Below are 14,287 nucleotides of genomic sequence, written 5' to 3'. Positions count from 1 at the left end.
GGAGGCTCTGTCAAGAAAGAACATGGGGTGGGGTAGAATACGAATGAATCTGACAGGGCTTGGGACAACTTCCTTCTTTCTAAATCAACAGTATTCTGTAGGTATGATTTTCTGATGTTTTACTTGCCCTGCTGAAGGTGACTGGGTTTTATTTTTTATTGTTATAAAGTAAATATGCAAGAGTTTGAGTTACTGTGACCATGTGAGGGTACATTTTGCTGTCACTCAGAATAGTGGAGGTGTGGCTGCTTCTGTCCAGATGTGTCTGGCGCTAGGGTTCCTAAAATGTGGGGCTAAGTGTTTACTTAGGTCCTTGTGATGGGGAAGGCATGGCTGCAGGAGTGCGGGATTGCGGGTCACACCGTATCTGCGGTTAGGAAACAGTTGACAGGAAGTGAGGTGCCCAAGCTATAGGACCTCAGGTCCCACCCCCAGGTACCTATTTCCATCATCTAGGCTCCTAAATGGTTCACAACTTTCTGGAACAGTACCATCAGCTGGGGCCAACTCTTCAAACACACGAGCCTAGTGGGTGCATTCCACATTGAAACCACCACAGCTTCCCACCACTTGGGTATCAGGCCACCACTTAAGGCCACGCTCACTTCCAGGCAGCCACTTTGCTCTGGTGCATCCCTGCACACCTGCCCAGGAGATGGCCCAAAGACTGATGGCCTTTCCCGATTAACAGGGGCATCAACATTTCTTCGCAACCGTTAGGTTACCAGGATATTTTCCACCCATTTCTACTCTCAGCAGCACCTACCAAGTTCAAGTTGTGAGATCTGTGGCTTAGGACACAGGAGCCTCTGTGTTCTGTAACAGGTCAGGGACAGTACTGAGACTTCCTCCTATAAATGGTCGGTCATAATTGTCAACTTGCTTGGAGTGAGAAGCATCTGTGGGATAGTAAGGCAGGCTTCTGGGTTTCCAGAAGGGACCAACAAAAGGACCAGAGCAGCTGTGACTAGAGGCTGTGGCACCAATCCCTAGGCTGGGAGCCCAAATGGATTAAAAGGATAAAAGGGAGAGCCTCCAGTGCAGGCAGGGTCCTGGCTGGGCCGCTCTGGTGTGCCTCATCATACCCGTCATGGTGGGATGAGGCCTCTGAGAGCATGAGCCGAAGTGAGCTCCTGTCCATGGGGGACGTTGTCTCAGGTGTTTTGTCATTCAGGGCAGAGAGAAGCACAAGCTCTCTGTGAGCCACAGCGGGCTCATCGGAAAGTCTACTGGGAAATGACCCATCTGGCTGCACGGTCCCTTCTCTCTCTCTCTCTCTCTCTCTCTCTCTCTCTCTCTCTCTCTCTCTCTCTCTCTCTCAGTCTCTCTCTCTCTCCTCTCTCTTTAATTTTTTCCTTCTTTTTAAAAATATATTTTATTAATTTATTCATATTACATCTCAATTGTTATCCCATCCCTTGTATCCTCCCATTCCTTCCTCCCTCCCATTTTCCCCCTACTCCCCTCCCCTATGACTGTGACTGAGGGGGACCTCCTCCCCCTGTATATGCTCATAGTGTATCAGGTCTCTTCTTGGTAGCCTGCTACCCTTCCTCTGAGTGCCCCCTGGATGGGGAGGCTTGGTGGCACTCAGCAGTCCCTTCTCTTAATGCTCCACCAACATTCGCCTACTAGTCTTTAACAGGATCAGAGAAATTATCACTCAATAGTCCCATTCCCCGAAATGTAGCCAGGGATGAAAATAGAGAGCACGGTCCAGCAGAGAGTCCACCAGCACGTTCAGAACCAAGAAGGAAAACAGCCCACCGAGAACTGTCTGCCCCGGGGAAGATGGCACCCTCTTTCTGCCACAAGCACCTGAGAGTCGCTGGTGCTTCTTTATCGAGAGTGACGGGGCCATGATAGCTTCCCTGGATCATGGACCTTGGGTTCAATGCTGCTAACTGGCTGGCTCTCCTGGGAGGGATGTGGATCTGGGGGAGGGAAGACACTCGGATGATCTGCTGTAGAGGCCAAGACCAGAGCAGACCTTGGTCCTCCTGCAGCCGTAAGACTGTTGACCCTGAGTAACCCCACAATTGCGTGCCTCCATGTAACTCTGTCCAACATTTTATTGTTTTCTTTTACAGGTGAGTAAAAGGTGCTCACTCTTATTTCCAGTGTTCCGAGAAGCAATCAAACACTGAGAGATAAACACATTCATGAGGATTTATGGTGCTGCCATTTGCAATGAGTTGGGTAGCAATATTTAGAATTAAATATCATCCGATCGGTAGCTGCAAGGAAATGCCTGCCCTTACTGCCTGGATGTGTCATGGGCTAGATACCAGCTACGTGTTGAAGGGCACAAGCTTCAGCAAGACGTGGCTGTTCACAGTGAGAGGCTCCGGTTGGGTTCCTGATGCACAGCAATGCTAAGGAAGAACAGAGGAGCAGAGGGGACATGCCCTTCTCCGCACTGAGTCCAGCACAGTGGCCATGGGGCCTCACCCCTGACTGAGCCCCAGCATGGTGCCCAGGTGCTGAGAGGAGTAGGCGGTGGGTGTGTGAGCAGAGAGGAAGGTAAGGACCACGTGGGGAGGGGTGGGCGCAGCAGCGTTCTTTCACTGAAGACGCTGGGGGATGGAACTGGGGGCGTCCTGATTGCTGAGGAGGAGAACCAGCCCTAGTTAGGTGACTAAAGAGCATGGTGACCCACATGTCTGCAGAGGACTTTGTGAGGAGCCGGGAGGCAGGCAGCACTGAGTGTTGGCTCCCTCTAATCCCATTAGTGGAGAAGGAAGGCATTTTCACAGCCACAGGTTTTCAAAAGCCTGGATTGTTCTCCTCTGACTTCACTCTTCCGTGGGGCTGGGTGCGCGCGAGCTATAATGAGACCTTTTTCTAAGTACTGATTCGTCCACCGAGCTGGGGAAGTCGTCAGGTGCCCATTGTGCACGCGAAGACTCCTCTTCTTTCAACAATGGCTCTGATGAAGCCGCTAGAAAGTTCTTATGAGCAAGAAAAGGGCTTCCAGCCCTGGCAGGCGAAGGGGGGGAGGAAGGCTATAAAAGGGCTGCACACCTCCAAATCACCCTTCAGGCTCCACAAAGTGGAGGCAGGAAGGGGGAGTTTGCCTCCTGAATGTCAAGTACATGGCTGGTCAGTCCAAATGAGCCCCTGGAGAGAGAGATTAAGGGAGGAGGGGTGGAGGCAGCTCCGCCAGGCAGCCTCTGGTATGCAGGGCCAGACCAGCTGGGATTAAGCTGTGGAGCTGTGAGTTTCTCATGCTCAGATAAATAGCCAGTGGTGCAGAGCCTCTGGCCTCCAACTGGGCCAGCTTCTAGACCCAGCTCACAGTGCCCTTACAGGGAACAGTATAACTGTGCCTCCTACTGGATCCTGAGGAGGACAAAGAGACTCCCAGATCCACCACCAACAGCATCCTGATCCGACGCAAAGCCATTTGGTGGGTAACTGATGCCCAGGTTATGCGCGGGGTAGAAAGAAGAGATAATTAATTTTGCGTCTACTCAGCTGAGCTCAGTGCTGTACTGATTCGGATTCATTGCCTCCCAGGCCATGCTTGTTGTTTCCCACATGAGTGTTGGAATCAGATCAAGACTGTGATGACATCGCCAGTATCAAAACGCTTCCGTGACAGTTCTTATTGAGAAGCAGTTAGCTTCTGCCTTCCCTCAGGTTTTCACATACTCACCTCTCCCCCAGGTCTTCCTTAGTACATCCAATGAGCAATTCTCCTGTGTCTGTGCACATGAAACAAACCTCAACTATTAACATCTTTCATCTGGAACATTCTTTTAACATCCCCTTTTTGCTCCAGTTCATTTGCTTGTTGAAATACTATCCATTCCAAGTCCCATGAGCTCTCTTCCTGCGTGAGGTCTGCATCAGATTGCAAGCATCTTTCCTCTCCCTGGAATGCTCATAGGACCTTTCCTGTCTCTTGCGGTCCTTCCTATTGAGCCTTTTATTATAACCCTTTGGGTTTTGTTGAGTCCTCTGGAGTGGTGGGGTGACACATATGTACCACCTCTCTGGGTTACTTGTGTTCCCTGGGGCAACTTCCTTGACTATCATGAGCTTTCCTCAGAACTCTGATAGCACCCAGCGACAGGAAACCGTATTTTAGTCCACTTCTACCTAAGAACAGACAGCTTCCTAAACTCAATGACTGCCTTGGCAGGTGGCCCCACACACCCACCACTGGTGCCTGGCCTCACCCTGCCGCACTCATAAGTCTCACCAAGATGGTCCATGCCAGAACTGGGAGGTGATGGCATTACCAAGTAAGCAAATGTAAAAATGCTTAGTAACTCAGCAGGCCCCGCTAGCTATGAGGGGGCAGAGAAAGAGCAGATCCCAAAATTATGATAGCCCAGGGAAGGGATGACCATTCGGAGGCAGCTGAGACAGGGTCTCTCTTGGACCTGTGTTTTCTGTGCTGTTTAACGGCTGAGCAGAAACTCCAAGATTAAACCACACCAGCCTCACGTGCCGTTCTTCCAGGCAATTACAGTAGCTGTCAAAGGTTTCAGAGCCAACATCTGACCCGACCCTTTCTAAATTACTCAGAAGTGGCATTTTAATGAGAAGCAGGCAGAAGAGTGTGTGTGTGTGTGTGTGTGTGTGTGTGTGTGTGTGTGTGTGTGTGTGTGTGTCCAGATATTTTATGGAGAAATTGACAGTTCCCCTGCCTGTCCATAATATGTAGGTGAGAGGGAGCAGAGCCCAGGGCTGCAGACCTCTGCTTGCCACTGCTGCTCTCTGCCTCTATTGGCTGCAGCATCTCAGAGCAGGGATGAGCATGTCTCCTTGGCTGGGTGTAATGATCTACAATGTTTTGGGGGTAACTCATTTACCAATTCTAGTTAGTACCCCCCTTTTCTTCATCTCAGCCTATTCAAGGTAAACTTCTGAGTGCCGAAGTGGCCTTCAGCATGTTAATGAAGGTGTGCAACTTTCGTCGTTGCCAAATCTACAGTCTATTCAGTGATCCAGAGGCAAAGCCACAGCTTCTGGCAGCCTCTGACCATCCCCTCTCTTCTTGGACCCTGGCAGTAACTAGTAACTTTCTGTGTCTATTTGCCTATTCTCTATATCTCATGCAAACTGAGTGTTGTCTGTAGCTGGCTTCCTCCAGTGAGCATATTTCTGAGTTGAGATATTGGAGTAGATGGCCTATGAGACAGACTTTGCTTGTAAGTTCAGAGTCCCTAAGATGATCATTAGAAGTGCTCATAATGCTCATGAATATGGCTTGTTATTATAATCATAGCATCAGTATGTGTGGTACCCACACGTCACAGCTAACCAGAAAAGGAGCCAAGAGCTTTGCTGTTGGTTGTCATGGGAACTTGATGTCCAAATCTGGTTAGTTTCATTTCCCTGAAGTCTCCACCTTAAATTTGTTATCATCTGACTGAACAAAGCGCCATCATTAGGGTAGTCCAAGGATCTAATCTTCTACCAGAACCCAACAGCAAAACTTTCATTAGGTGAAGTTAAATTCTTTGCTATATAACGTTTGTCCATGCTGGGACCAGTATCAGTATTCATTTCCTTGTCAGAGTGAACTGAGGTTCATTGTAGTGATTTACCATGTTTTCGTAGACCTCGGAATGTCTATAGTCATCCTCATCCAAAGGGGACGGTTCCCTACTCACCCTCCCCAAGAAGCTCAAGTCACTTACATAAAATGACATTAGCATACAACCACACATGGCTCTCCATGACCCTTAAATCATCTCTATATTATATACATTGTCTACAATAATGTAAGTGTCCTATCAGCAGGCAGCACTGTTTATAGAAGAAGGGTGTCTGTACATGTTAAACACGCATGTAACCATTACCAGTAGTGCAGGAATGAGACTTGAGGCTGATCACATAACCCAGCTAAGGAGACAAGGACCTGTGACAGGATACGAGGCTATGTATCACACCATTCACATGAGTCCAGGGTAGTACCTGGTACATGAAAAATTTAAGTTTTACTCTGGTCATTTCTAATTTTTTTCCAAATATTTTTGCTTGGTGTTTTTTTGAACCTTTGTTTATTGAACTTGTAGTTGTTGTAGAGTGCTGGCTTGTATTGATATGAGCACCCATGTAGTTGTAGAGTGCTGGCTTGTGTTGATATGAGCATCCGTGTAGTTGAGTGCTGGCATCTATGGCTTCAGTTCTCTTAGATTTGCTCTGCATCTACAGTAGCTGTTTAAGTCAGTAACTACTGGACCGCTTCTTAAGATGCTCACATCATTTAATAGCACATTATTATTATCATTATTATTTGTAATTGTCCTATGTAGTTTTATCTATAACAATTTATGATTATAAGTTGTAGTGGGCAGCATTTAATGCTTATTGTCTATTTATTCATCTTTATGGAGAGATGTCTCCTCACTCAATTGTCCATTTGCTTTGAGTTGTGAGAGTTTTTCATGTATTCCGACTGTAGGCTTCTTGTCAGAAATTGTCAGCATCTTTTTTCATTCTGTGAGCTATCTTTTCACTTTCTTGGTAGTATTCATCAGAGCATACAGTTTCAGCATTTCAGTTTAATTGTTCTGTATATTCTTTCCTTTTGTTTTAGCATGATATTTCAGAAACCGTTGCCCGATCCAGAGCTGGGAAGGGTTATGCCCACACTGTTCTCCAATAAGTTTAGCTCTGATGCTGCTGAGGTTTTAATCCAGTTCAGATAATTTTGGATGTGGTGTCAGTGGCTTCATGTTTGTGCATGTGGCCGTGCAGTTATTGTCTTGGGACTGTGTCTTGAAAAAGCCATTTTCTTTTTGTTGAATTGTTTCTTGGCTTCCTTGTTAAGTCAATTCACCATAAACTCAAAGCTATAGCTCTGAACTTTACATTTCTTTCCATTGACCCATGCGTTTTTTGTTATATTAATGTCATGCTGTCTTAATTTTTGTAGCTTCACATTATTTTTTGAGTTTGTCTATAGTGGTAAAATTAAAAAGTATGAGACCTCTAATTTTTTTTCTTTTTCAAGATTTTTTTTTTTACAGATTCTGGATTTCTTGCAACTTCTAATAATCCATATGTTAATTTTTGGGGAGAAAAAGGCAAATGAGAGGCTTGGGTAGGAATTGCATTGAATCTGTAAATTGTTGGGATGTGCTCTTTGTTGACAATAACAAGTCGATAGGCCACAAACATGGGTTGTTTTCCCATTTGTTTGGGTCTACCTTAATGTCTGTCAGTAATGTGTTTCTGTTTCTAATTTACAAATCTTTTATGTCTTTTGTTAATTTATTCCTCGGTATCTTATTCTTTTGATGCTATTGTCAATGGGATTGTTTTCTTGATTTCATATTTGAACTGTTCACTATGTGTGTAGCTCTTGCAATGTGATTGCCTGAATCAGAGGAGGTAAAAGAGGAACAGGTTTACCCAAAGCCAGCACTGAAGGAGACAGAGGAGACACATCCCCTTCTCAGGGAGTCTCATGGCACAGAAAGCGTCAATGAGAGAAGAATGTGAAGTTCAGAAGGAAGGTGCTTAAGATGCCCATGACTGGCACATGGTATGACACAGTCTTGACCTGTGGCATCCCTGGGGTCTCCTTTCCTCTTTTGAAGTCTGTGAAGGTAGAGAGAACCTCAATGGGACCCTCTTACACACTGCTGAAACTATTTATAGATATTGTATGTATCTCAATATTCTTCTATGAAAGATCATGTTACTTCTTCCTTGGAGTGTATAACTTTTATTATTTTTTCTTGTCTAATTGCTCTGGCTGTGAACTCAACTATGATGCTGAATAGAAGTGACAAGAGTAGGTTTCCTTACCTTACTATGGATGTCATGGGTAAAGGATCCAGTCTTTTGCCATTAAGTATAATAGTGCTTGTAACTTTTGCTTAGATGATCCTCATCAGGTTGAATAACTTCTCTTCTAGTGTTTGCCAAGTGGCTTCATTTTCTCAGTGTGAAAGAGTATTGAATTTTGTCAGTAACATTTGTAATTACTATGACAATCATGTGGTATACTTCCTGTATTCCTTTAATACACTGTGTTGCATTGGTTTTCTTTGGTGAGTTAACTTTACAACTGAGACAGATACACTGTGCTCGTGGTACCAAACATGGAGATACTCTTGAGAGCTTGGGATGCCAAAGGTGTCAGCTTTAACTGTGTGTGTGTGCATGTGTGCGCATGTGTACATGTGTGTATGTGTGCATGTGTTGATGACGTATGTGTGCATGTGTGTGTTTTGTGTACCTCTATGTGTGTGTATGTGTTGTGTACCCATGTGTGTATGTGCATGCATACGTATGTGTGTGTATGTTGTGTATCTGTATGTACAGGTATCACTGTGCACACATGGCTGGGTCAGACATCATTTTCAGATGTCTCTGTCGCTGTCTAGCTCATTTTTTGGGACAAGGTTCTTTGTCACTGGACCTGCAGAGCTACTTTGGCAGACTGGCTGAGATCGCCTGATTAGCAGCTCCCGCCCTGGAATTACAAGCACATGCTGCCCCACCTGGGTTAAGTGTCTCTGGGGACCTGAACTGCTCATGCTTGGGCAGCATACACTTACTGATGAGCCATCTTCCTGAGCCCAGGGTGTCTTCCTGCTTTAGTTGTAACCATCACTGCTTCACTCATGGAGTCTGCACCATGTGGGTGTGTGGATACAGTAACCTTGTCCCTTTGTCTCTGTGCCCTGAGACTAAGCATTATGTGGGTCATAGTGTAGATATGCATCCTATTCTTTAGAATGATTCAACTCATATGCATGCAGCAATTTGTAAAACAAATGCTGCCTTTTTGAGCTCTGGGTTCTGGAAGATTGTGAAGTAAGGGCCCAAAGAGGCAGCTGTGTCACACAAACACTGGGGCTTCAGTGAGCACAGGTGATGAAATTCTTCCTCCTGGTTGTTCAGATTGATTTAGAGTGAAAAACAGCAACTGAATGCAGTGAGCAGCAGTTTTCTTTAAGGATACTTAATCTGCTGCCTCTCTGTATGTATCTGAAATGCCAGATCGAAAGCAATCATTATTATTCCATTATGTGGCTTTTAATGGATTTTCTCAGCTCTGCATTTGTAAGAATGATGTCAACCCTGACTGTATTATTCCTCAATGTCTTGTGCTGCCCACAGCCCATGGCAAAGGTCTAATTAATATGTGTCGAATAAATAAATCAACTAGCATTTTTTTTGAGAATTTTACACTATAGTCAAGGATGGCTTAGAACTTGGTATGTAGCCCAGGCTAGCTTCAAATGCTTGGCAATTCACCTGCCTCTGTTTCCTGAGTACTGAGGTATAGAAGTGTGCTACTACACCTGGGTTTAGAGAGCGAGAGTGAACGAGAGATGGATACTTTAAAAGAGAACCATGGAGCGAGCCTTTCTCTAAGGATCTGAATAATCTAACTTATTAGTCTTGAATCAATGCTCTCTCCCTTTTCATCCCTTTACTGGAATTACCCAGAAATCATCTGACCCTAGCTTTGCTCACTCCAAGTTCCATCCTTGCACCATGGAACCTTCGGTTTTTAGTATGGATCAGGTGTCACTAAGGAGACAGCTGTTGGTAAAGCGCTTTTCCACACAAGCATGAGGAGATGAGTTTGGATGCCTAGCACTCTCGTAAAAAGAAAGGCAAGACAGCACACTCCCTGGCCAGTCAGTCTAGCAAATCAGTGACCTCCAGGTTTAAGGAGAGACCCTGTCCTAAAACACAAGGCAGGGAGACTTGGTCTTTGACCTCCATGTGTACACACACAAAACACATACACCCACATTCACAGCATGCACATATACATGTACAAATACATGTACAAACACTCTCCAAACAACCCCATCCTAAGACAGACTGAGTGTTAAGGCCCAGGTGTTACAGTTCAGTTGTGGTTTGCACTCTCAAGGTTTACATCCCCCAAGCCTGATCTCATGTTAGCAGCCCTGAACGGTGCTGGGAACTTTTTAAGAGGCAGCACCCACTTGGGAGGTAATTGGATTCTGTTTCCCTTTGTGGAAAGATGAATGTTGGACTCATGAGAAGCTTGAGTCTCACAGGAGTAGACGATGTTCTGGTCCCTGTTTCTCCTCTCACGATGCAACTTCTCCTGCCTCTCCTCTCTCACTGCAGCCTCTGTCTTTCTCACACTTCTGCCTCATGATGCCTCTGCCCAAATGCTCTCACCTTCAGAACTGTGAGCTGCGAAGCACTCAGCTTCTTCCATTATGGCAACATAAAACAAAAAACAAAACAAAACAAAACAGAACAGGAGCTCAGTGTCCACTCCAGATCTCAACAACAACAACAACAACAACAACAACAACAACAACAACAACAACATCATCATCATCACCTACACATACATCAGATACACACATAAGAAGGTGAACCCCTGTTAAATGAATGGATTTAACCTGAATTAGGAAAATAAACATTGAGTAAAGGAAATTTATGGAGGGAAAACACAAGAAAATGCTTAAAGGCAGAGACAGCAGAAGAGCTGACGAATGCTCATGGGCATCTGAAGGCACAGTGACAGGGACTGGGTATATGTGGGAGAATTCCATAGAGCAAAAGGCCTGTGGCAGGGGTGGGGTGCGGGTGGCAGGGGTGGGGTGTGGGTGGCAGGGGTGGGAGGTGGCAGTGACAGACAAGCAGATAGATGAGAGAGGACTGATTATGTCAAATGGATCATGTAAATCATGTAAATACCAGGTCCCCAACCCTATAACCTGAAGTGGAGCCTGTGTGAATTCTGGAGAACCTTAGTCCAAGGCTAAAAGCCTGAGCAGTTGGAAAGTGGTCACTGCTGGGCAAGCCCTGGAGTTGCAACACCCAGTGGCAAGGGAAGAGTGTCTCAGCTCCAGAAGAGAGTCGGAACTCCTCTTCCCTCTGCCTCACGTTATCCAGGCTGACTGGGTGGCGCCGTCAGTATTGGATATGAGTGGCTATTTCTCATTAAGTCCACTGATGGTCTCAAACTTCTTCCATTGATGCTCTGGGGAACACCAGAAATATTGCTTCCCCGGCTTTCTGGGGACTCCTTAACCCACCAAATTGGGGTCTAAAATGAACTATCACCCTAGCGGCTCTAGAGCAAAACTGGGCTGTGCAGAATGAGGGGAAAGCAGAAGGCAGGCAGGCTTTCCTACAGCCCAGTGTTACAGTTACCTAGCACCGAGGAAAGGCAATTTTACTTAACTAACTTGGGCTTGCTTTTTCTTCCCTGAGAAACACCCTGGGGAGTCTTGTTCTAGGACAGTGGCAACAATGGGATAAGACAGGCTTTCCTGTCCAGTCGCTCTGCAGAGAAAGTGATTGACAGAAAACAATTGGAACATCTTCCTGGTGCAGATGGGCAGTGCGCCTTGCTTCGGGTGGCTCCACGGGGCCTAGCACATTGGAGACAGTTCCAGGATCACCTCAGAACTGTCTTAGGGAATGGAGAAGTTGGCTGAGAAGGGGGATGGCATATGGACAAGCTGGCTAAGCGGCTCTCAAGAGAAAACTCAGGCTGTGTGCTGGTGATCTTGTGAACAAAACTCGAAGGGCAGTGGCCTGATTGGGGTAGCACAGAGCAAATGAAAACTGATGGAGGATTCACAGCATGGTGACACCAGGAGCTCTGCAGGAGCCCAGCGTGCTAACACTCTTTCCTTTTCCCTCACTTTCTTTCCCTGCAGATTAAGCATTCTCCATCTTTGTTTGTGCACATTTCTAGTGTAAGGAATCCGAAAAGACAACTTGAAAATTGCCTGAAGAAAGAGCACATTGTTTGTGCAAATCAAAGCAAAGGACACAATGGGATGGGAAGGCATCACCCGGCCTCCTACCACGTTGCCGTGCCTGGGACAGGCAGACAGAGCTGGATGGGGCTGGGGTCCGAGGGGAAGGGCCATGACTTTGTTCTCGTTTGACTTGTGGGCCCTGAGAGAAATGCAGCAAGATAGCAGAAGGGATTGCAGCACCTTTTACCTAGATAAGGAATCGGGAAGATGATAATGTGTTTAAATGGCTTTTCTTTCCTCTTCTTCAATAGATTAAAGCTGACACTGAGAAATCTTTTAAGCATAGCTCCCTTGCACCCCTCTCCTACTTCTGTCTTGTTTGGTTCAGCTGTTCTAACAAAGCAGCGCCCTGTGTGCACAGGTGCAGCAGGCAGGCATTTCTAAGGGTGCAGGAGGTTGAAGGCCAGGGTGGCTGGGTTAAACCGTGTTTAGGTGCTATCTTTCCTGGCATCTTCATGTGACAGGAGGAGGGTGTCCGACCTATGGGGTGGCTCTAATCCTATTCAAGAGGGCCCCGCCCCTGTGACCTAATGTCCACTGTCATTATATTAGGGGTCATCATTTCAGCACCAGGACCTGGAAGAGACACACACCTTCAAGCTACTGCAGCAGCCCCACTCACAGACTGTTTGAGACGTCTTGGGGCTCAGCCTTAGGTCCCACCACCGCCAGTGGGAAGTGGCAATTCCTGGATCTATTGAAATTCCGAGGCATTGCCTTCTGCTTTAAACATTCATTTTAGAGCTTCTATCCAGCTGGCTCTGAGTACCGATGCTTCCCAGCTATTGTGTCTTGTCTGTGGCTTAGGCCGTCCTAGGTGCCGGAGACAACTGCTTTAGACCTCGGCCACTGGTGAGCTATGTTCCCTCAATTCCTACCCCTTCGGTTTGAGTTTAGGGTTTTGTGTTTCCACTGCGGTCGCACCCTTCCAGGATGAGAGGACACAGAAAGAACGGTGGAGGGCTGCTTCTCTGCAGCACCTACTGTGTGCGCAGGGCTTTCCGCTGGGGCAGGGAGCTCTCCTTGGTCTTGTAAATGGAACCTGAGGTCTCCCAGCAGGAATAAGAGGCTGGAGAACACGTCCAGCCACAGATGCATTAATTTAATTTCACGGCCTGGCATCAGCTGCTCTTCTGCACTTAAAAGGGACATTTGCACCCGTCTGTCATCTCTCCCTTTCATTTTAAAATCTCTTTGCTCTTCTTTCTTTCCTTTCACTCCTCCCCCACCACAACTTGATGAAATAATGGGACACATTTAAAACCCAAGCCTGCAATTCAAATTCTGAAGCAATGTGATTTTGTTCCACTCCAAGTCAACCAAAGGGTGTCTTGGGAGTAGAAATCAAGGGGCCAAACAAAAGCCAGCTAGGAGAGGGAAGATTTGAATGCAAATGAACCTCTTCAACCTATTTGAAACAACCTGCTGTGAACCGGGCCCATTATCACCTTGTTAGGTTGTCAGCTGGAGTGGCCTGGTGGGGCTGTAATGGGGAGAAAGTGGCTGGGACCCTTTCCCAGCCCCAGCCCTGAGGTATTTATTCCTCCCTATGCACTTCTAGGACCCATGGGACAAGGGTAAGAGTCTCTCAGAAGAAAGGGAAGGTGGGAGAATCAACGTAATTCAACTTCTTAAGTGAGGGGAGAAGAGAGCTCCCAGCACATCTTTCTGACTAAAGTAATGTAGACATTAAATCATGCAGACCTGGAAATAGATTTGGGGGGCCACGCCCGTGTGTTTGCATCTCCTGCTTCTGGGTACAGTTACTTGAAATTAGTGAAAGCACAAAACATATGGAGGGCTGCACGCGAGAATCTCAACCCCTGTGAAACAAGCTTGCACACGGCTTTCAAAACGTATGTTTTCTGTGCTGGGAGAGAGAGCTCAGGGGGCAAAGCATTTGCTGCACAGGTGTTGGGATCCCTAGAGCCCACAGAGAGGCAGCACCTGGGACCCCAGCCCTCCAGTGCAAGAAGGGAAGAGGAGAGAGGAGGCTCCATGGGAACCTCTGGGCCAGCAGTGAACAGTCAGAGACCCAGCTACCAAAAAGATGGATGGGGAGTGCAGACACTCAGTTGTCCTGTGACATGACAATGCCTGAAAAGACATGTACACACACACAGACACACACACACACACACACGTACGCACGCACCCATGCACAAACAAGGGTTTAAAAGAACGGAAGAAGAAGAGTTGTTTGGATGAGGAGATGCTTCTAGAATCTGCCTAGTTTCTTATCTCTGTAGTGCTCTGTTGAGAGCTGAGCTAGTGTCTTTAACCCAAATACCTGACATGCAGTTGCAGAGAGGTTGTGCTGGCGACATTGTTTATTCTTAGATAGTAACAATTTCAGAAACCCCATCCTTAGGCAATATTTGTTTTCTATGCTAAACATGAGACAAATATTATATTTACTTTTCTGTACGTACATGGAGGAGCCTCACTGACTTTAATTAGAGATGCCTAGAAGACTGCGTTGTGGTAAAGGACTCTCACAGGAGTCGGGCAGGGACATCTTCAGGGCCAGGCTTGACTAGGTT

Source organism: Acomys minous (assembly GCF_964271855.1).
Source record: "Acomys minous genome assembly, chromosome: 1".
In the NCBI taxonomy this organism is placed as follows: Eukaryota; Metazoa; Chordata; class Mammalia; order Rodentia; family Muridae; genus Acomys; species Acomys minous.
The sequence above is the reverse complement of the archived record's forward strand: the minus strand, read 5'-3'. Positions refer to the sequence as shown.